General features: G+C 43.9%; 1 protein-coding gene across 1 annotated transcript in view; it reads right to left on the reverse strand.

Annotated features, from left to right (window-relative positions):
- Positions 1-21,178, reverse strand: part of MTM1 (myotubularin 1) — a 199,101-nt gene extending 177,923 nt beyond the window's left edge. Inside the window, exon 1 of the mRNA XM_030208931.1 lies at positions 21,075-21,178. The gene's annotated coding sequence lies outside the window, so the exon portion shown is untranslated. The remainder of the gene's footprint in view (positions 1-21,074) is intronic.
- Positions 21,179-22,374: the final 1,196 nt, after the last annotated feature.

A 22,374-nucleotide genomic window follows, 5' to 3' on the forward strand; every position in this document is an offset into this window, starting at 1 on the left:
GGTCATGTCTAGTATCTAGAGAATGGATCCTACACAAATATAATGTTAGTAAAGAAACCCATGTTTGATATATAGTTGATTTTCAGACATCAAAACTTAACTGAAACCATGTAATTAAGCAAAGATACCTCTCTTCCAACTAATTTGAAACACCCTGATAACGTCATACACAAGCCTCTTATCTTTTTGACAGCTCACTAGACTTCCATAAATTGTTTGACTAAACAGCATTTTGACATTCTGGATCTCATCTCTGTGGCTCCTGAAGAGCCCCTTCTTATGGTTATCTTAAAAAAAAATTTTGATTACACCAACCCCACAACAGAAGTAAAACATTAAGGGTTCATTTATTAAAGTTAAGATGTGATAACAGCCTTATTGATTATTATCTGCCATGGGGTTGATTTTATGAAGTGGGCCCTGTGGCATACAATAGAAGGGTATTAGTGTGCGCAAACCATTAGTAAATGACTCCTTATGTGTGGTAAATTTATAGGGAGCTTGATCATGTAAAACAGTGTTTTATAGATTCAGGGGCACAGTTATCAATGTGGGATACTCATAAGATGTGTTATTTTAATGTTAATCCCAGTTATTAGCAACTAGGTCTCATTGTATAAAATGGGACCTGTAGTAAAATAACTCAACATGAGTCCATGTTGATAACTACACCCCTCACTATTTTCTGGGCTCTTCTAAAACTGCCCAGGGCATACACTGTATAAATTAGGCACTACTGTTATGTGATATACACGCAAGGGGCCTGGGGATAACTGTGCCAGGATTGGCATTTATGCACATACTATAAATATGCATGCATTCTTTCTGGCACATACATGCACACAACTTGGAAGAAGTATAAATGTGTGTGTCTATTACCTGGGGTTAATTTTATAAAGGCACACAGGCACATATTTGACTTTATAAAATAAGAGAAAAGAAAACAAAAAGATCCAGTAATGCAAAGCGTCATTCCAAAGCACAATCAACCATCACCTCACAGAATATTTGACATGTGCAATTGATGAGAAACATTAAAACTAAAAAAAAAATCTATTAGATATGCAATTGTAAATTCTCCTGAAGAAGGATTTATTGTTTGTAATCCGCTTAGAATCTCTTTTGAACTTAGCGGAATATAAGAATCATATAGTATAGCACAGCATAGTTCAGTCTTAGGAAAAAAAAAAAAGAAGCAATCATTATTAACTAGTTTCCATAGTGGAATGGAGAGGTGGCCTAGTGGTTACAGAACCAGTCTTGAAATCCAGAGGTTCCCACTGCTGCTCCTTGTGATCTTTGGCAAGTCACTTAACCTTCCATTGCCTCAGGTACAAAATTAGATTGTGAGTCCTCCAGGGACAGAGAAATACCCAGTGTTCCTGAATGTAACTCACCTTGAGCTACTACTGGAAAAAGGTATGAGCAAACATCCAAATAAATAAAATAGTGTACAATCCTTTTTCCCATAGTTTTAAACTGAAACTTTCTTTACAGGCAGAAACAACAGCCAAGAGCATTAAAAAGGATAGTAGTAGGGTTCAAACTTTGTCCTAAAAGAAAGTTATTTTCTGTTATTTGGCTGCTGGAGAGGTAGCATTGCTACTGACCTGAATTATGTGTTAAGATGTGAGGAAGTAGAATAGTTGCAAAGGTTACTAGGTCAATTTGATTAATGGGTTAGCTTCAAAGGGTCTGTTTAAAGCAAGTCCCCTTGGAATCAAAACTATATATAGAGAGGAGAAAGGCGCCACAAAACTTTCTTTATGGGAAGTTCTAAAAGAACAGGGCATTTCTCTGGGTATGTGAACATTACTTTACTCTGTGCTTTGGTAACTTAAAGATTGGAGATTAAAAGAGGAGTTGTAGATTATTGATAAAAGTCAGAATTTAAAAAACAAAAAGCAAGCTTTATTAACTAGTCTCCATACTCTTTTCCCCATAGTTTTAAAACTTGAACTTTCTCCCACACCATTAACAGATTGCCTCTAGAAGGCACAGAAGGGCCTAGTTCAGCCTTCATTCTACATGAAGCAGATAAAAGAGTGGACTCTTTATGGACAGAAATTCCAGGTGTGAAGGGAAGGAACATACTGGTAGGATCTGTTCTAGAACCTCTCCTTTTCTCCATCTATACTTCCTCCCTTTGTGCTTTGATCTCATCACACAGCTTTCAGTATCACATTTACGCTGATGACTCCCAAATCTACCTCTCCACACCAGTAATCTCGGCAGAAATCCAGTCCAAGGTATCTGCCTGCCTCTCTGACATTGCTATCTGGATGTTTCACCGCCACCTGAAACTCAATATGTCCAAAAATGAACTCCTTATCTTCCTTCCTAAACCAACCTCTCCCCTTTCCCCATTCTCTATTTCTGTCGACAACACACTCATTCTTCCTGTCTCGTCTGCTCGCAACCTTGGGGTCATCTTCGACTCCTCCCTCTCCTTCTCGGCCCATATTCAACAGACTGCTAAAACCTGTCGTTTCTTCCTTTATAAAATCGCCAGAATTCGCCCTTTCCTTTCTGAACACGCTATCAGAACCCTCATCCACACTCTCGTCACCTCTCACATAGACTACTGCAACTTGCTTCTCACCGGTCTTCCAGTTAGCCATCTCTCTCCTCTTCAATCTGTTCAAAACTCTGTCGCACGACTAATATTTCGCCAAAGTTGTTATGCACATATCACCCCTATCCTGAAATCACTTCACTGGCTCCCTGTTTCCATATACAATTCAAGCTCCTCTTGTTGACTCTGCATTCACTCTGCAGTCCCTCACTACCTCTCCACCCTCATCTCTCCCTACACTCCTTCCCTAAAACTCTGTTCACTGGGCAAATCTTTCCTAATTGCACCCTTCTCCTCCATCGCTAACTCCAGACTCCGCTCCTTCTATCTCGCTGCAACTTATGCCTGGAATAGGCTTCCTAAGCCATTACGTCCAGCTCCATCCCTCGCAGCCTTCAAATCCGGGCTAAAGGCCTACCTGTTTGATGCTGCTTTCGACTCCTGACTTGTAACTTTTATCTTATCCTTCTGTGTCCTTCTGTCTGTCCTTCCCTTATCCTTTTTGGTCCTATCTATTTGTCCTGATTTAGATTGTACGCTCTTTTGAGCAGGGACTGTCTTTCTTCTTCATGTTCAATTGTAAAGCGCTGCGTACGACTGGTAGCGCTATAAAAGTGATTTATAGTAGTAGTAGGGCTATACTACTGTCTGCCAGGACAGAACGAACAGACAGATAAAATATGTTTACAGAAATTAGGAAAGCTGGCAAATTAGGCAACATTATAATAATGGGTGATTTCAATTATCCTAATATTGACTAGATAAATGTTACATCAGGGATTGCTAGAGAAATAAAAATTTCTAGATGTAATAAATGATTGCTTCTTGGAGCAACTGGTTCAGGAACCAAAAAGAGGGGGAGCTATTTTGGATCTAATCATCAGTGGAATGCAAAGCATAATATGAGAGACAATGGTGTTGGATCTGCTAGGACACACTAACCATAACATGATCTAATTGGAGCTGATATCTGGAGTGAAGTCACTAAGGAAATCTACTGTAACAGCTTTACATTTTTGAAAGGGTGACTATGACAAAATGAGGAAAATAGTTAAAAAGAAGCTGAAAGAATTGGCCCACAAAGGTTAAGACTTTAAATTATTATTATTAACATTTGTATAGCGCTACCAGAAGCACGCAGCGCTGAACACCTGACACAGAGAGACAGTCGCTGCTCGATAGAGCTTACAATCTAAAAATCAGACATGGAGGTTGTTTAAAAATACCATCGTGGAAGCCCAGACCAGATGTATTCCACTTATTAACAAAGTTGGAAAAAAGAACAAACGACAGCCAGCATGGTTAAAAGGTGAGATGAAAGCGGCTATTAGAGCCAAAAGAATATCCTTTAAAAAATGGAAAAAGGATCCGAATGAAGAAAATAAGAAGCAATATAAGAATTGCCAAGCCAGGTGCAAAGCATTGCTAAAGAAGGGTAAAATAGAATATAAAGAAAAACTTGCTCTGGAGACAAAAACTCATAGTAGCACTTTTTTCAGGTATATCAGAAGCAGGAAGCCTGAGAGGGAATCCGTGGGATTGTTAGATCTGGAAGGAGCAAAAGGGGCATTCAGGAAGGACAAGGCCATAGTGGAGCAACTGAATGAATTCTTTGCTTCGGTTTTTACGGAAGAAGATGCGAGAGATCTACCTATACTGGAATTGGTTTTCAGGTGTGACGATGAGAATGAACTGAAAGAAATCTCAGTGAACTTGGAAGATGTACTGAGCCAAATTGACAAGTTAGAGTGATAAATCACCTGGACTGGATGGTATACTCCTCAGGGTATTGAAAAACTCAACAATGAAATTACTGATCTGCTGCTAGTAATCTGTAACCTGTTCTTAAAATCACCCATAATACCTGAAGACTGGACAGTGACCAATATGACACAGATTTTTAAAAAGCGTTCCAGGGGTGATCCGGGAAATGACAGACTGATAAGCCTGACTTCAGTGCTGGACAAAATAGTTGAAACTATAACTGGAATGAAATTACAGAGCATGTAGACAAACATGGTTTAATGGGAGAGCGTCACCACGGATTCAGCCAAAGGAGTTCTTGCTTCGCCAATCTAATTCTTTGAAGGCGTGAATCAACATGTCAATAAAGGTGAGTCAGTTGATGTAGTGTATCTAGATTTTCAGAAAACTTTTGACAAAGTACCTCATAAGAGACTCCTGAGAAAATTAAGGAGTCATGGGATAGGAGGCAATGTCCTTCCGTGGATTAAGAATTGGTTATTGGACAGAAACAGAGGGTAGTGTTAAATGGCCAATTTTCCCAATGGAGGAGGTTGAATAATGGTGTGCTGTAAGGATCTTTATTGGGACCAGTGTTCTTTAACATATTTATAAATGATCTGGAAATCAAAACAACAAGCGAGGTGATTAAATTTGCAGATGACACAACTATTCAAAGTTGTCAAAATACATGCGGATTGTGAAAAATTGCAGGAAAACCTTAGGAAACTGGAAGACTGGGCATCCAAATGACAGATGAAATTTAATGCAAACAAATGCAAAGTGATGCACCTTGGGAAGAATAATCCAATGAGCATCACTTTGCACACTGGGTCCACTTTAGGTCCTAGGGTCCACTTCAGGAGTCAGCACTCAAGAAAAATACCTAGATGTCATTGTAGACAATATGTTGAAATCTTCTGCCCAGTGTGCAGCAGAAGACAAAAAAGCAAACAGGATGATAGTTATTAGGAGAGGGATGCAAAAGAAGACCAAAAATATTATAATGCCTCTGTATTGTTCCATGGAGCAACCTCACTTTGAGTATTGCGTTCAATTCTGGTCACTGCATCTCAAAAAAGATATTGCAGAATGAGAAAATGTTCAAAGAAGAGTGACCAAAATGATAAAGGGGATGGAACTGCTCCCATATGAAGAAAGGCTAAAGAGGATAGAGCTCTTCAGCTTGGAAAACAGACATCTGAGAGGGGATACGACTGAGGTGTTCAAAATCCTGAGTGGGTGGAGGTGAATCAGGTTCTCATTCATTCAAAAATACAAAGACCAGGGGACACTCAATGGAATTGCATGGAAAATCTTTTAAAACAAATAGGAGGAAATATTTTTTTCACTCAAAGAATAGATAAGCTCTGGAACTCATTGCTGGAGGATGTGGTAATGGCGGTTAGCGTATCTGGGTTTAAAAAAGGTCTGGATAAGTTCCTGGAGGAAAAGCCATTGTCTCTTATTGAGATGGACATGGGGGAAGCCACTGCTTGCCCTGGGACTGGTAGAATGGAAAGTTGCTACTATGTGGGTTTCTGCCAGGTACTTGTGACCTGGATTGGCTACTGCTGGAAGTAGATACTGGGCTAGATGGACCATTGGTCTGACCTGGCATGGCTATTCTTATGTTCTTAACAAATACAAATACTTAACTCCAAACTGACACAATATTTTGTTTCAAGCATTAGCACGACTTTAGAGAAGATCATTGCCAAAAACTCTTTCATATTCTATTTAGTATTTATTAATAGAAAGATTCTTCATAGTCCACGTATATCCTCCATTACTCTAAGATAAGCTATTTGTATTTATATTATTTATGTTAACAATGACCACCGAGGAACTTTTAACGCAGTATAAAGAAGATATTTTGACTGATGATTGGAACTGTAGAGCTCATTAAAGTCTCATATGAGCCCTTAAATATGATGGTCCATATGTCCTAAGCATTTTCTGTCTAGTGAAATATTCTGTGAGAGGATGGTTGATTTTGCTTTGACTTAATAAATCAGGCACAACATATGCACCTATGTGCTTTAATAACCTAGGTGTTGCTATAACATTGCCCTCTACACGAGTATCCCCAAATCTGCTTTATACAACAGAGCTAAATGACAAAGAGAAGCATAGAGTGAGAAGATAACAGTAATACTGTATGTACAAGGACTGAATGAAAAGTAATGCCTCCATCTCCATAATTCATCAACAGATGGCAACAAAGGAAAAGGAGAAAGGGGATAGGACTTGATATACCGCCTTTCTGTGGTTACAATCAAAGCTGTTTACGTTATTATACACAAGTACTGATTTTGTACTTGCGGCAATGGAGGGTTAAGTGACTTGCCCAGAGTCACAAGGAGCCTAATAATTGTTTAGACAATTCCCTGGAGGACACGTCCATTAACATCTCTTTTAAACTCAGCTATACGATTATAGAAACATGACGGCAGATAAGGGCCAAGTGGCCCATACAGTCTGCCCATCTTCAGTAACCACCAACTGTTCCTTTCCTAAGGGATCCCATATGCCTGTCCCACGCTTTCTTAAATTCTGACACAGTCCTCATCTCCATGACCTCGACCTGAATGCTTATTAGATGTATCATTAGTATTATGCTAACATATTGTATCTCTGATATTTGAATTCCAGTGCAGTTAAATGTGTATATTTTTGATACTGTTTCACGGTAGTTCTATTATTAGGTTTCAATTTACTGTTTTCAAGTTTACCTCATTTATTGTATTTATGTTTATTCTTGGTTATTTTACTATTAGTACATAAGTATTGCCATACTGGGACAGACCAAAGGTCCATCAAGCCCAGCATCCTGTTTCCAGCAGTGGCCAATCCAGGTCACAAATACCTGGCAACATTGAAAAGACCTCAAGACTCACCTCTTCCGGAAAGCCTACCCAGCAGACCCGAACTAATTCATGAACAATGCATCACATCTTTCAATCTAAGAAATAAACAATACCCTTCCACATAATCCTAGTACTTCAAACAGTACGAGTTTTACCACTCCAGTTATAATTAAGTGTACTTCTACCCTTATCCTACTCTGTATTGCTCACTAGAAGCTGTAGTCCCATCCCCGGAGACTTATCAGCCTCATTGGGATTACTTTTCTCTATACGCTACTATATATTCGTCCCAGAGTTGTATTCTCTTTGCCGGAACCTTATCAGCTTCCTTGCACCTACTGTTACTCTATTTTCCACTCTATATATTCCCGGAGTTGGTACTCTCCTCTCCGGAACCTGTAAGCCACATTGAGCCTACTGCTATGCGGGAAAATGTGGGATACAACTGCAATAAATAAATAAACATCCCAAAAAAGTACAAAACATTTTATCCTGCTTATCCCAGAAATAGTGGATTTTCCACCAGTCCAATTTAATAATGGTCCATGGTCTTTTCCTTTAGGAAGCCGTTATGCTGTTAACAAAATTGTAAGTTTTATGTTAAACTATACCTGCTGTACACCACCTTGGGTGAATCTCTTCATAAAGGTGGTTAATAAATCCCAATAAAAATGAATATTAATTTTGACCTCATCCTCAGGCAGCAAATTCCAAAGCTCTACTTATACACCAACTGGAAAAATTATTTCTTCAATTGTTTTAAATCTGCTACCTTTTGGTCTTATGGAGTGCCCCTCATCCTAGCACTATTTGAAAAGGTAAGTAACTGTATTCCATTTTATAAACTTCTATATTCCTTCACTTATCCAGAGTCCTGTTTAGCCTTTCTTCACATGGGCGCCATTCCACCCCACAGGCATTTTTGTTGCCCTCCTGTGCAGTTTATCTAAGACATACAAACGCTGAAGCCCATCTCATCATATCTGCATGAGAAGCAAGAAATATGTAACCTTGCATGGCAATTACGCAAGTGGTGACACTCTTAATGCTAAAAACCATCAGAGGTCAGGCCATGTTATCAAAACAATTTCATAAGCGACGAGAATACAATGGTAGTACTGAGATGCTAGGTGTGACTGAGAAAAATATGACTGAACGTTAAAGCACAGACACAGAGAACAAAAAGTGCACTGCTCCTAAATCAAATATGTTTCCTACTCAGAAGGATGTATTCTGTTGCAATGCAGTAAAATGCAAAGAATGGAAGTTTTTTTTTTTTTTAGCACAGGGCTCTTTGGTTAACTATGTACAATGCCCATTGCAAGGGGTACTTCAAACCTGAGCAACCTAATTTAAGCAAGCTCAAATTTTTTGTAAGACTGCATAATGACAAAATACACACTACTGAAATCATTTTTGAAACATCTACATGTGGAAATAGCAGCATTTACAAGTGCAAATCATAACTAGAGAAAGCCCTCAATTATTTACTTGAATTTATCAATTGCCTTTATGAAGAGACGCAATCAAGGCAGTTTATTACAAATACAGTTTGAAATAAACTTATACTGTATTAAAAGTAAAACGACCAAATGGTATTGTATATTACACAGTTACGACAATAGGGTAAACTTGGTGGCGTTATTGCTATTCCTAGGCTTTGCCCTTGATAAAATGTTAGTGTTGTACACAATGAAAAAGCACAGAACTTTTATATAAAAGAAATATGATAAATCTCAAAACAATACAAATGAAATACCTTAACAAACAGCAAGGTAGAACATCCATACAAACAGATATGATGCTCACAATGTTAGGACAATACAATGAAACAAGGCAGCAGAAGTGAAAGATGCATATAGACAGACAAGATGGGTAAAACAAGTGTATTTGGATAAATAAATGGCTGCCTAGATGGATGGCAAATTATATGTACAGCTGGAATGAGGTATGTAGAACTGGTCTCATTTATTGGGTACACGGCAAGCTTGTCCAGAATGATGCAGTGTGACTACAACTAAAGGCTTGGGAAAAGAACCAGGCTTTCAACTGCTTCCTGGAATACAGGCTGCCTCGAGCTGGTGTAGACCCTCAAGGAATGAGCTCCAGTGTGGAGACTACTCCTGAGAAGTCTTGCTGCATCCCCAGGACACAGAGATTTCAAGAGGGAGGGTTTGGGCGGTCTGAAAAAATATACCTGTAGCTCCCATTTTACAATGGAAATACAAATTTTCCAATCAGCTTCAAGCCACGCACAGATTCCAGCAAATTGCTCATTTCATTCAGGTTTTGAAACAAGTTATAAAAGCAGTAATGGTGCTTAATCTCCTGGAAATTATTTTGGCATTGAAAACATTAAAAATTACCTTTAGCACCTTCTCTCCTTAATTACTGTCACTCCTACATATATTTTCCTAAAACAGGGTCCCTATATTTATTTGTTACATTTGTATCCCACATTTTCCCACCTATTTGTAGGCTCAATGTGGCTTACATAGTCCCGGAGAGGCATTTGCAGACTCCGGTATAAATAAATACAAAGCGATGCTGTGGTAAGATAAAGTTCATGTGGTACAGCCACATTAGGGAATCGTACAACGGAAGAGTTGTGTTATGTCCATTACGTACTTTAGTTTTGTTGTGTTGCAGAGATCAGGCATTTATGTTGGATTGGTAGGGTATGCCTTTTTAAACAGGTTAGTTTTATATGTTGCTGGCCTTTATACATGAAGGTGTATAGATACACGGAAGGTATACTTCCTTGTATAGATGCTGGGAAGTTTTTGTGGAAGATGCCAAGTGATACCACTCTTTTCATGTACGTGTAGGTTTATGAAATCGCTGCTCCCATTGCACATAAAAGGCTCTGCATTCAACAGGACCTTTTGTAAAATACTGGGGGACCTTAACATCCCATCCTTGATATGCTATGTGAAAATGGGGCTTTATGGCACTCTAAAGGAGAAATGGCAGATACACAGATATGTACATATTTAGCGGGTATTTGAAGGTATTGTTTTCTATAGAATGAAAATTTCAGTTTTACACAGTGAAGCCTTATTCTTGAAGAGGGCAGTGGACACCTGGAATTGACATCATTAGAGTTGGCAGATAGGAAATCAATGGCAGAATTCAGGTATGCAGGGGACAAACACAAAGAACCTTGGGGTAGAGGACGGAGAAAGAAGATCACAGGTCAAGTAAAACCATAGCAGTAGAGTAGGTAGGTAGGTATACATGGACTGATTAGATGGACCACTATCCACATCTATTCTTTGTATGCTGAGCTGTACGATTATACTCTGGTTTTTGAAATAAAACTACAGAACCAGCTTCTTGCTTGAAGACAGGAATAGGAATAGCCTTATTCAGAGGATATGAGAAGAGCCAAAATGTCTGAAAGCCAGTGTGAAACAGTAAGTGGATATTATGGGAACTCAGCATATGTGAATGCAATACAGTGTATTGCCCATTGCCATGAATAGCTTCATTGTTAAGTGCCTCAGGATCATTAAACAAGCATTTCAATCTTAACAAATTAAAATGTCTCAAAAAGCTAAGTAGTTCTTAAGTGTACATAATGTAAAAATGTAGCACTAACATTTTTAAAAACCAGTGATTTTTCTGCTTTCTTCCAGATGCCTTAACCAGCTCCCATTCACACCTCTCTATATACTGTAGGCGAGACACAGTTGGGGCAATACTAGTAGGTGCTGCACAGCCTTTTGAACATCACTCAGGAGAAAATATTTTCTTGAGCTTTGCTAACCCCACATTTCCCTTGTATTTTCTTTCTAAAAAGAAAATCTTCAGCTCTTCCAGTTCATATATGATTTATAATATAGACCATGCAATAATTTGGTGGCTTCTCTTTGAACTGCTTCTATCTGATCAATGTCCTCTTGTAGGTTTGGTCTCCAGAATAGAATGTAATTCTTGAGGGGATATCTCATCAGAGATCTGTACAGAGGTAATATTATATCCCTCTTTCTACCTGTGGAACCTCTCTTTATGTAACATTTCCCAACTGCTTTGTCACACTGACTGGCTATGTTGAGGTCATCAAATAAATCATGGAGGAAAAGGGTAATTATACCGTAGAACCCATATAAACATGGACAATGGGGTCCAAGATATTTGGCCACATTATATCAGGTCCACAGAATAACAACAAAAAAGGATCCTTGTTAAATTGATCTGTATTATATGGGATCTACAGTTTGTGTTTATATGCTTCTGAAATGCTGCTTATGTTTTATTATCTACTTAGAATTGTGGAAGTACATAATACAAGTAAATAAAAATAAATACATACACAGGATGAAATCCAAGTCTCTTTCCTGATTGGTTCTCCTCCAAAATGGCCCCTTTGATGGCTGAGCTGCCCTCCCTGTCTCTGTTTCTCCTGGTAATTTTGCCTCTTCTTCCACCTGTGTCTATTTCCTGAATGCTCTTTTTTTTATTTCTCAAATTTCTTTGGTGACTCCTAGAAGTCCCTGTATTCTTTTCCTCTTGCAAACATGCCTGACAAAACATTTTTTTGTCATTTCAACACTTCTTTTTATTGCTGTTCATAATTTATTCATACCTCATAAATCCCCTATGGCTCACAAGGTAAAATTATGTATAATCATACCTGATAATTTTCTTTCCATTAATCATAGCTGATCAATCCATAGACTGGTGGGTTGTGTCCATCTACCAGCAGGTGGAGATAGAGAGCAAACTTTTGCCTCCCTATATGTGGTCATGTGCTGCCGGAAACTCCTCAGTATGTCGATATCAAAGCTCCATCCGCAGGACTCAGCACTTAGAGAATTACACCCACGAAGGGACACTCTGCCCAGCTCACCACCGCCGAAACGGGGGAGGGGAATTAACCCAGCTCATCCCCACACAAGTGGGGGAGGGGAATCCGTCCAGCTCATCCCCGCGGAGCGGGGGAGGGACACCACACCCGCCGATGCGGGGGGATCTGGCTTATCCTGCAACCGCAACCGCGGGAGGAGCTGACTGACCCTAACACCGCCGAAGCGGGAGGGGTACAAAGCTGCCCTACAGCCGCACGAAGCGGGAGGGAGTGCCGGCAGAATTTATGTCTCAATCCAGCCCCGTAAAACGGAGGGGAGAGGAATGCAGCAGCTCACTGTAACACAAACTCGTCTCAACTCTTGAAGAATCCAAGTGAAAGAAGAACTTGAACACGAAGTCCTCCTGAAGTAACTGAAGGCTAAACTTGAACCTAAAATTCAACCAGAATATAAACAGTACAGATATCTGGGAGGGGCTATGGATTGATCAGCTATGATTAATGGAAAGAAAATTATCAGGTATGATTATACATAATTTTACCTTCCATATCATCAAGCTGATCAATCCATAGACTGGTGGGATGTACCGAAGCAGTACTCACCCAGGGCGGGACATAGAAATCCCTGACCTCAACACTGAAGCTCCAAACCGGGCCTCCGCCCGTGCAGCCACAGTCAAACGGTAATGCTTGGAGAATGTATGAGCCGAAGCCCCCGTTGCCGCCTTGCATATCTCTTCCAAGGAGACGGATCCGGCCTCTGCCATCGAGGCCACCTGAGCTCTCGTGGAGTGAGCCTTCAGCTGGATAGGCGGCACCTTCCCCGCGGCCACATAAGCCGCTGCAATGGCTTCCTTGACCCATCTTGCCACTGTAGGCTTAGCAGCCTGCAGACCCTTACGAGGACCTGCAAACAGGACAAACAGATGATCCGATTTCCGGAAATCATTGGTCACTTCCAAGTATCTGATGATGACTCGTCTCACATCCAGATATTCAAGAGCGGAGTACTCCTCTGGGTAGTCCTCCCTACGAAAGGAAGGGAGACAGAGCTGCTGATTCACATGGAAGCGAGAAACAATCTTGGGCAGGAAGGAAGGCACTGTGCGAATAGTCACTCCTGCCTCAGTGAACTGCAGAAAAGGCTCTCGACATCAGAGCGCCTGGAGCTCGGAAACTCTTCTGGCTGAAGGGATAGCCACCAAAAAGACTGCTTTCAACGTCAGGTCTTTCAGAGATGCCCTCGACAAGGGTTCAAAAGGCGGCTTCTGCAATGCTCTTAGCACCAGGTTGAGATTCCACGCAGGCACCACCGAGTGCAGAGGAGGGCGCAGGTGATTAACTCCCTTGAGAAAGCGCACCACATCTGGCTGCGAAGCCAGGGAAGCACCCTTCAGGCGGCCCCTGAAGCAAGCCAGAGCCGCCACCTGGACTTTAAGGGAACTGAGCGACAGGCCTTTCTCCAGACCTTCTTGCAGGAACGCCAACACTGAAGAAATTGGAGCAGTGAAGGGAGAAAGTGAGCCTGCTTCACACCATGCTGCAAAGATACGCCAAACCCTGGCGTAAGCAGTAGAAGTAGAGCGCTTCCTCGCTCTCAGCATAGTGGCGATGACCTTGTCTGAGAAGCCCTTCTTCCTCAGACGCTGCCGCTCAATAGCCAGGCCGTAAGACCAAAGGGAGAGGGATCCTCCATCACCACGGGACCCTGATGTAACAGGCCCTGCTCCACTGACAGCCGCAGAGGATCGTCGACTGAGAGCCTGATCAAGTCCGCATACCAGGGACGTCTGGGCCAATCCAGACCCACCAGGATTACCCTGCCGGGATGCTTTGCCACCCGGTCTAGCACCCTGCCCAACATGGGCCAGGGCGGGAACACATAGAGGAGCTCTTGTGTCGGCCACTGTTGGAGAAGAGCATCTACTCCCAGGGATCGAGGGTCCCGTCCTCTGCTGAAAAAGCGCGGCACTTGGCAATTGGCCGATGACGCCATCAGATCTAGGCTCGGCTGGCCCCAGCGCTTCGTGATGTCCAAGAACGCCTGAGCAGATAGTTGCCACTCTCCGGGCTCCAAGGTATGGCGACTGAGAAAGTCCGCCTTGACATTCATGACTCCGGCAATGTGGGCCGCTGAAAGCTGCTCCAGGTTCGCTTCCGCCCACTGGCAAAGACTCATAGCCTCCTTGGCTAGAGGGGCGCTCTTGGTACCTCCCTGGCGGTTGATATAGGCCACAGCCGTGGCATTGTCCGACAGGACCCGTACAGGCTACAACACCAGTACCGGGATGAACTCCAATAACACCAACCGAATGGCTCTGAGTTCCAGGAGGTTGATAGACCACTTGCCTCTGCAGGAGACTAGAGCCCCTGCGCTGTCCTTCCCAAGCAGTGGGCTCCCCAGCCCATCAAAGAGGCGTCTGTCGTGACGACAATCCACTCCGGGGTCACCAGAGGCAATCCTGCAGACAACTTGTCTGTCTCCGTCCACCAGCTCAGCGCCTTGCGCACTGCTGGGTCCACGGGAAGGCGCACAGCATAATCCTCCGACATCGGAGTCCAGCGCAGCAGCAGAGATAGCTGTAGTGGTCTCATATGAGCCCTGGCCCAGGGCACTACTTCCATCGTGGCCGTCATAGAGCCCAACAGCTGCACGTAGTCCCAAGCCCGAATAGGAGAGGCTACTAGGAACTAGTCCACCTGAGCCTGAAGCTTGACAATCCGATTGTCTGGCAGGAACACTCTGCCCACTTGGGTGTCGAATCGAACTCCCAGATACTCCAGGGACTGAGTCGGGCGCAGCTGGCTCTTCTTCCAGTTGATGATCCATCCCAGGGAGCTCACAAGAGCAACTACCCGGTCCATAGCTTTGCCGCACTCTGCATAAGAGGGGGCTCGGATCAACCAGTCGTCCAGATAAGGATGGACTTGTACTCCTTCCTTTAGCAGGAAGGCCGCTATGACCCCCATTACTTTGGAAAAGGTCCGCGGAGCAGTAGCCAACCCAAAAGGGAGGGCTCTGAACTGGAAGTGTCGTCTCAGGACTGTAAAACGCAGAAAGCGTTGGAGAGGAGGCCAGATGGGAATATGCAGGTACGCTTCCTTGATGTCCAAGGAAGCCAAGAACTCTCCTGCCTTCACTGCCGCTATAACAGAGCGGAGAGTCTCCATGCGAAAGTGCCTCACTTTCCAGGCCCGATTGACCCCTTTGAGGTCGAGGATAGGCCGGACAGAACCTCCTTTCTTTGGAACCACAAAGTAAATGGAGTAACGTCCCTTGCCAATCTGATTTTTTGGCACCGGAACGACCGCACCCAGGCGGATCAGGTTGTCCAAGGTCTGCTGCACTGCCACAGCTTGACCGGAGACTTGCAGGGAGAGAGTACAAACCCGTCTCTTAAGGGTTGGCAGAACTCTAGCTTGTAGCCGTCTCTGATGACTTCCAGCACCCACGCGTCTGAAGTTATAGTGGTCCACTCGCCCAGAAACGAGGACAGCCGTCCTCCAATCTGCACTGGGGCGTGGACCAAGGCCCCGTCATTGGGTACGAGACCCTGGGGGAGGACCGGAGGGAGCACCTCCGGGACGGCGGTCTCTGCGAAAGGAATGCTGCTTGGGGGAGAAATTCCTCTTGAAGGAAGAGGGGGCAGAGGAACCCGACTTGCCCGGGCGGTACCGACGGGCTTCCAGCAACCGTCCTCTGGAGGTACCGGGACGAGTACTAGCCCGAGCCCTGACCTCTGGTAATTTCTTGCCCTTAGACGTGCCGAGATCGGTCACGATTTTGTCCAGCTCGACCCCAAAGAGCAGCTTGCCTTTAAAAGGCAATCTAGCCAGGCGGGATTTAGAGGCGTGGTCAGCAGACCAATGTTTCAGCCAAAGCCACCGCCGCGCAGAGACTGTCTGAGCCATGCCTTTAGCTGAGGCTCTCAAGACATCATACAGCAAGTCTGCCAAATAGGCTAAGCCCGATTCCAGGGCCGGCCAATCAGCCCTCAAGGAAAGATCCGAGGGGGAAGCCCGCTGCACCATAGACAGGCACGCCCTGGCCACATAGGAGCCGCAAACTGAGGCCTGCAAACTTAAAGCAGCTGCCTCAAAGGACGACCTTAAGGCCGCCTCCAATCTTCTGTCTTGGGCGTCCTTTAGGGTCGTGCCACCTTCCACCGGCAACGCCGTTTTCTTAGTCACCGCAGTGATTAAAGAATCCACGGTAGGCCACAGATAGGCCTCACGTTCACTCACAGCCAAAGGATAGAGGCGGGACATAGCCCTAGCCACTTTAAGGCTCGTTTCCGGGACATCCCATTGAGCCGCAATTAAGGTGTGCATGGCATCATGCACGTGGAAGGATCTAGGCGGGCGCTTCGTCCCCAGCATAATGGCAGAGCCAACAGGGGCTGAGGGAGAGACGTCCTCCGGAGAGGAAATCTTCAAAGTGTCCATGGCCTGTAACAACAGGTTGGGCAAATCCTCTGGGCTAAAAAGCCGCGCTGCAGAGGGGTCATCCGCTCCATCCGAGCGGGGATCTATCTCCTCCAAGGAATCCGCAAAGGACCGTTGGGAGACCTCAGACACGCTGCCCTCATCTACATCGGAGGAGACAAAGTCCTCCAAGGCCTGGAAATCAACCCGAGGGCGTTTACCTCTGGGAACCTCAACCTCTTTATCAGAAGAGGGAGCAGGGGCAGCGTTTTGCATGAGGAAAGCCTGATGCAGCAGCAAAACAAACTCGGGGGAGAAACCCCCCAGACTGTGCACTTCCGCAGCCTGGGCAACAGCCCTAGACGCACTCTCAACCGGCGCTCGCAATAGCGGGGGAGAGACATGCTGCGCATCCCAAAATGGCGTCCGGCGCGAAACTCCGCGAAGGAGCCGCGCGGGAAGAACGGCGCTTAACTTTAGCCGCTTTGTGCCGTCGCCCAAATTAAGGGCGTTCATGGCATTAATGTCTCCAACCTCAAGGGCGGCCCACGAAGAAGCCGTCCGAGCCGCGTGGCCGGCCAAGATGGCGGAGGCGAGGAGCGGGGGATGGGCGTTTATGGCGGGAAAAAACCGCCACGCCGGAGGAACGACCGGGACATTCATCGGTCACTAAACTGTCACCCATCAAGGGCGAATCAGGTTGTAAAACCCCCGCATCCCCTCTAGAAGCGCTCCAGCGATCCGGGGAGCGACCCTTTGCGCCCTCGCCCTCCGACGCCATATGCCACGAGAAGAAGAATCGGGGAACCCCCTGCCCGCTATAAAAAGGTAAAATTACCTGCTTGCCGCTCCGAGCTGTAACGAACTGGTGTCCCAGTGAGTAGCTGCAATGAACGTTTAAAGAAACGTCGAATTAAACGCCTTTAAAGACGTTTAAAAAATTTTTTTTTTTTTTTTTTTAAACGGAGCCAGCGGGAGGGGGGAGAAAAGGAGGGACCTGGCACCACCAGGTTTGCACTTGCTCAAAAGAGCCCTCAACCCCAGGCCTCAACAAAACCTAAGGATTAGGCTTGGAGGCCTAGCCAGAGCTGCTGCTGTGTGTGACCACCACCTGCTGAGATAGAGAACATACTGGGGAGTTTCCGGCAGCACATGACCACATATAGGGAGGCAAAAGTTTGCTCTCTATCTCCACCTGCTGGTAGATGGACACAACCCACCAGTCTATGGATTGATCAGCTTGATGATATGGAAACCTTCCTTAGTTAGTCACTTTCTTAAAGTCAGCCCTTGAAGGTCTAGGATCTTGATCTAAGAAAAAATTATTCTGATCCAGCATTTTCATTAAATATAACAGTATATAATCCATGGACTTCAAGTTTCCCACCACCATAACCTCAGTGACACTGTCTCTATCAATACTGGGTCCAACACCATCTCACCATGGGCTGTATGTACCTACTGAAACAAAACTGAGAAAACCCTTTAACACATCTATGGCCACAACTGTGTCTCAACTAGCTGCTCGAAAAAAATTTCTTGCAAGGATTCCAATAACCCCTATTGCTAGCTGATCCAGCTAGAAATTACAGACTATATTTGATGTCTTGTTTAGATGACTGTTAAAGAATCGTCTGAAGCTGAATGTAAACAAAACAGAACTGTTGTTTACTGTAATATAGCTTATTTGGGATTACCAGCTACCAGTATTAAATCATTGCAAACAGTGCAAAATTCAGCAGTGCGTCTGCTGTTTTGTTTGTCAAAGTTTGATCATATCACAGTATATTTGAAAAGCTTGAAGTGGTTGCCAATTGCTTATGATATAAAATCAAAACTGCTTTTGATGCTGTATAACGTTTTGTATCTGAAATCTTCTTAGTTGACAAATGCAGTGCAAACGTATGCTCCATCACATCAATTACGATCACTGATGTCTTGTGATTTTGTATTACCTGCTTTGAATATTGTATGCTTGGACATAATGAGAAGGGGAACCTTTTCTTTAGCCGGACCAACAACATGGAATGAATTGACGAGATATCTCAAAAATGAATGACACACACTGACATTTAAACACCAGCTGAAAAGACATTTGTTATGCCTGGCATATTATGTATTTGATTACGCTTTTTTTTTTATTACATAACATAGTAACATAGTAGATGACGGCAGATAAAGACCTGTATGGTCCATCCAGTCTGCCCAACAAGATAAACTCATTGTATGAGCTACTTTATATGTATACCTGACCTTGATTTGTCCTTGCCATTTTCAGGGCACAGACCGTAGAAGTCTGCCCAGCACTAGCTTTGCTTCCCAATTACCGGTGTTGCCACCCAATCTCCGCTCAGCTTCTGTGGATCCATTCCTTCTGAACAGGATTCCTTTGTGTTTATCCCAGGTATTTTTTTTTAATTCTGTTACCGTTTTCATCGCTACACCTCCCTTTTGTGTAGCCTGATTTACTATACATTTGATAATACCTCTTTTTAGTATACCTAAAGGGCCTGGATGTTATTGCTTAGTATAATTTGAGTACTATGTCACTGTATATTTTCTAGATTTAATGTATGTGTTTATATGATTTTATGTATGCACTTTCGTAAGCCACCTTGGATAATGGCAGGTTAAAAATAATAAATCCAAACCTAGCACTCTTCATTCTATAGCTGGCAGATTTACCATCTGCTTCAAATCACCTTTCATTGCTGTCCTTTCTATAGCATCTATCATGTCCATATCTACCTCCTCCCCCCATCTATCATCTCCATATCTACCTCCTCCCCCCATCTATCATCTCCATATCTACCTCCCCCCCCCCCCGTAATAGCAATGTCTAGATTACACATATATAGGTATTAGACCCTTGACCCTTGGGAACCCACAACACTTCAATGCTCCCTGCTCATTCCGTGCATCAAGGGTGGGAAAAATTGGTTTTTGAGGGGCACAACCCAGTCAGGTTTTCAGGATTTCCCCAATGAATATGCATGAGATCTATTTGCATACAATGGAGACAGTTCATGCAAATAGTTCTCATGTATATTCATTGGGGGAAACCTGAATGGGTTGTAATCCTCAAGGCCTGAGGTTGCCCACCCCTGCTGTACATCGATGGCTTCTGTCCCAGCCCTAAGTACATAAGTACATAAGTAATGCCATACTGGGAAAAGACCAAGGGTCCATCGAGCCCAGCATCCTGTCCACGACAGCGGCCAATCCAGGCCAAGGGCACCTGGCAAGTACAACATTATATCCCCCCCTTTTTTTTTTACCTATCCTGTTCTTTCTCAAAGGAATATATTCCAATGTGGCTCACTGATAATCCAGATTGGGCTAAGCCATAACTGAGTGATAACAAAATCAATCTATTTCACCAAGGTGGCTTCTAAGTAGGGGTACTCAAAACATACCCTGGCAGGTTTTAAGGATATCTAAAACAATATGCATGAGATGGATTTGTATACAATCAAGGAGTAGCCTAGCGGTTACAGCAGAAGACTGAGAACCAGGGAAGCCAGGATTCAAATCCAGTTTCTTCCACTGATGCTCCTTGTTACCTTGAACAAGTCACTCCACCTTCCATTGCCTCAGATACAAAACTCAGGGCCCTGTTTACTAAGGTGCATTAGCGTTTTTAACGTGCCTACAGTTAGCACACATGCTAACCGTGTAGGCGCCTATAGGGATACTGTAGGTGTGTACATGGTTAATGCGCGCTAAAGATGCTAATGCGTTTATAATGCAGCTTAGTAAACAGGGTCCACAGATTGCACAAGGAAATACTCACTGTACATGAATGTAAACTGCCTTAAGCTACTGCTAGAAAGGTGAACGTTCAATAAACAAAATGATATATAAAACTCTCATTAAGTTGGGGTATGCTTTATAAAGAATGGCAAGATAACTGCCATCACTACTTAGCAGACCTCCTTATTGTAATCTCTCACCATACCCAAGTCACCTAACCCTCCATTCCCTCTGGTACAAAACTTAGATTGTGAGCCCTTCGGGGATAGGGAAATACCCAGAGTACCTGAACGTAACTCACCTTGAGCTACTACTGAACAAGGTGTGAGCAAAATCCAAATAAACATAAACAAATATGCAAAACCCTGTTATCAACAGAATTTCACAGTCATCTCCATGTGTCTGCCACTTGCTATGACTTTCCCTTAAACTAGCCTTGTCTCTTGCACCCCTACTCTCAGTGTCAGTACCACTGATACCAGTAAGCTGCACTATGGTACCCTTTTTCTAGCCAAGGGGACTACAAAGTTAAAATTTGCATCTTCTAACTCTTTCTCCGCGTATTCAGCAATGTGAACGAGTAATAAAGAGCAAAAACGAAGACCACCCAAAATAGCTCCTCTTCAAATCAGTGGAAAGCTTCGATAGGGAAAGGGGAGGTGGGATTAGATACTTTTGTGTAATTTTGTTACAGGCTGCCGAATTCTAAGCAGCAGCAAGTCCCCGCTTACACAAGAATTTGTCGACAGACTAAAACTTGGAATGAGGAACTGAGCGCTGCTGATGGGCTTATGACAGGTCCTGGAGGAGCCCTCACCAAGTTACACGCAGCCAGGACCCTCCCCTCCCTCTCTCTTCTACTCTTCCCTTATTCACAACCCCCTTCTCCACGTCCTACCTTCAAACGTGTCGCTAAGGTCGCCGGCGGCAACCGCAGCAAGTCATACAGGCAGCTCGCGAACGACCCCCGACCCTTCCCTCTACGGTCTGCCTCCGGGGCCCTGGCCTACCGGAAACAGGAAGTTGCGTTGCATCGGAGGAGGGGCGGGGCGGGGAAAGGGAAAGCTCCAGCCAGGGTCGATCACCTGCCGGCGAGCTCCACGTTTGAAGATAGGATTCAGGACGAGGCGGATTGAGAATGAAGGGGAGATGCCGGATCGAGGGAGGAAAGGGGGTTGGGAGAGAGAGAAAAAGAGAAATACTGGACCTCGGCAGGGGGCAAAGAGTTTGAGAGGGAGAGATATGGGAGTGGGAGCGGAGGGAGGTTGAGAGAGAGAGAGATGTTGGGGGCGGGGTCGTGAGAGGCTGAAAGGGGGTTGAGAGGGAGAGGTGCTGAAGCCGGGAGGGTTGAGAGGAAGATAAGTCAATTAAGATAACTCATCTACTATAGCTACCGAAATCACTCCTCTCCTTCTTCTTTTACCCTCATTTAACCTCTACACAACATTGAATGTATATGTCACCTGCAATGACAATGTTAACAAAACTATGTAAGCCACATTGAGCCTGCAAATAGGTGGGATAATGTGGGATACAAATGCAATAAATAAAATATAAATAAATAAATATGGGGAGACAGGTTGGGGGGGGGGGTTGCTTTTTGAACATCTGCTTTCTCCGGTTTTCCTCTGACGACAGTTGAAGACGTTGATATATTGGGCCGACTTCAGCCGCGTTGATGATGTGTTGTCCAAGAGCTACCTGGAAGAAGAGCACAGGACCTATCTTTGGAAATTCCTAAGGAAAATACGCCTCACGTGCGTCCTGTAAAGGACATCACAAACCTGTGAAGCATCTCCTAGAGAGACATTTGCAGTTTGCGTTCAAGTTTACGTGCACGCGTGGACTTCCACGTTTACTGTACGTTCCCACACTTACTGCTTTTGAATCTGTACATGCAAGACCTTTCTGTGACCTGTAGGTTTGATCTGGAAAATAAAAATGCTCTTTTAACCACTTGGAAGATGATTTCGCTCTGTGAGGCATGTTCTACATTTGGAAATAGCTCTTATATAAATTGCGTGAACGTACATGTATGTGCAAGTATATGGGCCAACTAGAGCTTGTATACTTTGAAGAGGTCAGCCTGTAAGTGTTTCTGAGGTATGCATTTGGGTAGAACTGTTGTGTATCTGTATTTTATTTTATAAAATAGCCATGTACATGCACATAATTGCACCTTCATTGAAACATTCTTG

Source organism: Microcaecilia unicolor, chromosome 7, assembly GCF_901765095.1.
Source record: "Microcaecilia unicolor chromosome 7, aMicUni1.1, whole genome shotgun sequence".
Classification (NCBI taxonomy): domain Eukaryota; kingdom Metazoa; phylum Chordata; class Amphibia; order Gymnophiona; family Siphonopidae; genus Microcaecilia; species Microcaecilia unicolor.